General features: G+C 35.0%; 1 non-coding gene across 1 annotated transcript; it reads right to left on the bottom strand.

Annotated features, from left to right (window-relative positions):
- Positions 1-3,856: 3,856 nt before the first annotated feature.
- LOC123453812 lies at positions 3,857-3,963 on the bottom strand. The gene has a single exon (XR_006632990.1). It is a non-coding gene; the product is annotated as a U6 spliceosomal RNA (small nuclear RNA).
- Positions 3,964-4,255: the final 292 nt, after the last annotated feature.

Raw genomic sequence — 4,255 nt, 5'->3', positions numbered from 1 at the left:
TCCTAAGAATAGAATTCATTTATAAGTTTCACCAAAGGAGTCATTTACATTGCGTAGTGCTATTTTCTTCTTTTATCACTTAACAGTATATTATGAGTATCTCCACAGGTCCCTCGCTGTATTTAAGTCACCATTTTACCTGATGCCTCAGACTTTTTCTGTGGTTTGTTGGCATGCAAACATTTTATTCATTTTCTACCCAGGGACAGTTATTTTACTATTTTATTTGATTGACAATGGTTAATGACCACCTGTTGATGTGCTGCTATGTCTAGGTACATGCATACCTACATTAATTTGTTTAGTACTAATATTTTATCCTGAAATAAACTGTAAGAGTTTATCATCCCAGAAAAAATATTTAGTTTTTTTAGATATTCACATGTATACTTTTACTGAACTAGTATTATTAAGTAATATTTGAAGTAAGAAACTCAGAAAATTATATAGTGTTAGTTGTCTTTGTGTTAATTTCCCATTGTTTTTGTCAGGATCACTGGTCCAATACCTCACTTAAATAGTCTATAGAGGAAGTATAGCCAGACCAGGACAAACATTTATATAATCCACACAAATATACTAATAGCTACAAAATCCATACATAGCTTTGTTTCTATGGACACAAAGCTATAATTTTACTTTCATGTTGATGTTGCATCATATTAATTTAATTAGTCAAACAAACTTTGCCACACTTGGGCAATGAGTTCATAACAATTTTATTGGATATAAAAATAATAAATTATTCTTCCGTAAGTAGTCTCTGCTGTACATTATCTATAATATAATCAATAGAATTTAACTTTAAATTTTAGTATGTACTTCATGATTATATTAAAATCATTCAAAATATAATTACATATTTTTTATAGGCAGCTGATGTCAATTTTTATGTTCACAATAATGCTGTAATGAAATTAACACTGCAATTTCCAATTTTTCATATGAAGAAAATACAAAATGCTACTTTGGATGAAAATAAGAACCCATTACAATTCAGTACAAGAGTATCCTTGGCCATATATATTAAGTTGAGACCTGCCCATTCAATTAAGATAGAAACATGAACCACACATTTCCTGTCTCTTTTGTTTACCAGGCTGATAATGAGGCAGGCCACACTGCTATAGGTAAAGCAGCCACAGTTTCTGTTGATTGATCTGACATTCAGTCAGGTTAATTGGTATTTAGAAAGCACTGATTTTTTAAATACCTAAATATTGCATCTGATTATATTTCCATTCATAGAATATCAGTCTCCAAACACTATAATTCCTTCCATATAAGCTGCCCTTTAACATGTCTCTTTCTTTCCATCTTCATATAAATATTCACATAAGTGTTCAAAAATAGGACAATGCCCTCTCTCTTTCTGGATGCTAAAATAAATTCCAATCTTCCCTGTCATGTCTGCTTCAAATATTTCCACAGGTTCCAATGGTTCATAAGACACAAAACTTAAACTCATATGACACAAAATATTTTGTAATATGCTATGTTGGTATCAATTTGCCTGCCTTGTAGTTTGAATTCAATATTTGAAATTTTTTAAAAAATTGAACAGGGATTTAGTATCTCTTTTCTTTTAGGTAAGCATTACATGCCACTTATAACTAGTGATTTCATTTAATTAGCAAACATTTCTATTTGCATGAAAATCATTCATTCCTTACTTTTAGTAGAATATCCTGTAGGCTGTAGAGATGTCTTTACACACTAACATACAAGCCCACCTGCTTTTAAAGTATGCTGAACTACACTTTAGTATTCTAAGAATTTTCAAATTCTCAGTGACAGATTTTTTTTTCATCCAACTAGGAAAATTTCCGGTTACCTTGTTCCACTCTAAGCTTTGGTGTTGTTTATTTTCATGTTATTTTCAGTTCAAATTGCTAAATCCGGTTCATAACAGTTACAGAGCTAAGATTTTGAAGGTAAATATATTATAGCAAATAATTTAAAACCCTAGTGAAGTAAAATAATAAAACAGGGAATATGGGTGTGGTGTCAGATGTGTTAATGAAATAAATGACATGGGTGAGGGCTAAATCAAATTTGGATCTTGTAGATAGTCCAGAAAATTGTCTATCTGAAATATGTGTCATATGGCTTTATAGACCATTTGCATTAGCACTATTTTGTAGGGTGACCTTTTCATCTTAATCTGGACCCAGATGAAGTTCAAGTTTGTGGACTGCATGAATTCTTCAGGCAGACAAGGAAATGTGAAAACAGTTTACCAATGAACAGAATGCATACTCTATGTGTGCATGCCATTTTACAACACCAACAAGTGTTCAAGTAAATAAGGATGAAATATAAACTACTGAAACTTCAAAAGAAACATATGATTAACTGTAATAAGCATTAACCTACTGAAAGGATAGGTGTAGATAGACAAAATAAGATGAAAAATACCAACAATCTACTCAGGAGGGCCCTTAGTGGAGGGGGGGCAGGGATGAAGGAAATGATGGTATCAACAAGTAATGTGTCCACACAAAGTTTCTACCTAATTAAAAAAAAATGAAGTTAAAGGAAGTCTATTTTTTTATTGTTATCAGTGTTTAATCATATATTTCTGGGGCATAAAGTCATATTTATACTACTTAATTCAGACAAAATAGATATCTTTTATTGACAAAGCCTAGGCTAACATTGTCACAGTTCTTATGTGTTTTTTTTTTTAATTTAATTTATTAGTTTTCTTTTCAATAAATACAGGCAGTTTGGTACCATTATTTAGGCTCATCTGTGATGGACCTCCTCCCATTAGACCCTCCTTGTTAATGAAAATGGATGGTGCATTGTGGAGTTAGCCCCCAGTTATTGGTATGATAAATGTCTCTGCAAATCATGACCCAACATGTGACTCTGACATTCTTTCCGCCCCCTCTTCCGCAAGATTTCCCTGAGCCATGTTGGGTTCATTTTTGGTCTACTTCAGTGCTGAGGTGTTGGGGACCTCTGAGGCTCTGGCTCTCTGATTTGGTAGGAGTTGATTTTTCTCTGCATTGATCTCCTTCCCCTTTGTGCTGGTATCCGGTTCACAGGAAAACATCACCCTTGCTTATTTCACCAGTTGTCCTTAGTTTCAGTTGGGCCCCTTTTGAGGTATGTTGGGGCAGCTCTCTTCTTAGGATCTGCATCTATCTGGAAAAGAGAAGCAGATTCTCCAACAGAGAGTAAGTTAGCACCCAGAAAATTGAGATAAGACTTACTTTTTTGATAGACAGTATGGTAGGTTTAGGCCCTCTTATACCCCATGATTGATTATAGCTTGATATTGTAGAATGGGCTTGTGTTTGGGTATGGTTCTGACTTGTTTCCCAGCTCCAGCTATGGGTCTAGTACCACTGAGTGGATCAGTTAGCCAAATCAAGAGCAATTGATTCCTCACCATGGCTGTGTACCACTATTGCACTTGTGTGGGCATCACATCCAGTTATTTGTTGCTAATTAGGTTAAACAATGTGTTGCTTGGACAGATCTTGGTCATTTCCCCCAGTCGCCTATGTAGCGCCTTCTGGCACTAGACACGCTGACTGTCTGGGGACTGACTCTCTCCTGGCTTGCAGCCATATCATTCCATTTTACCCGTCAGCTGCATATGGAGTCTTCAGCAATAGGGTCTTACCACTGGCCTTTGGTGGGTCATCAAGTACTCTGACAGAAGTTTGTCATTGTTTTGGGAAACCTTGTAGGTTTCTCTGATCAAAAGCTCATTGTGGATCGTAGGCCCAAGCTGGAAGTGGGGGTTACAGGTCAGTGTCCACTAAGAAATTGAGGAAAAAAGACAACTAATATACAAGAGTTAAAGAGGAGAGAGATAGAGGGGAGAGGGGCAGAGGGAGGGAAAAATATGGAACGCTTCACTAATTTGCGTGTCATCCTTGCACAGGGGCCATGCTAATCTTCTCTGTATCGTTCCAATTTTAGTATATGTGCTGCCGAAGTGAGCAGGGAAGTCTATTTTTGAAATAAATAAATAAAATCACACATATTTACAGTACAATTACAAATTCTAAAAGATCTTCAAAATTGGTTCATAATTATATTAAATTGGCAATCCTTTTAAACTGACAATTAATGAAGATGTTTTGAAGGATATGTTTCTAAATAGGCAAAGGATATAAGCATGCTATTATTTAAAACATTGTTATTTGTTCATATGAGGACCTTAAGATGTATCCAACATTAGGAGCTCCTTTTCACAGTACCAAAACTTTACCCCTGTAAACTCTGCATGTCAGCA

Source organism: Jaculus jaculus, chromosome 12 (genome assembly GCF_020740685.1).
Source record: "Jaculus jaculus isolate mJacJac1 chromosome 12, mJacJac1.mat.Y.cur, whole genome shotgun sequence".
In the NCBI taxonomy this organism is placed as follows: Eukaryota; Metazoa; Chordata; class Mammalia; order Rodentia; family Dipodidae; genus Jaculus; species Jaculus jaculus.
The sequence above is the reverse complement of the archived record's forward strand: the minus strand, read 5'-3'. Positions and strand labels throughout refer to the sequence as shown.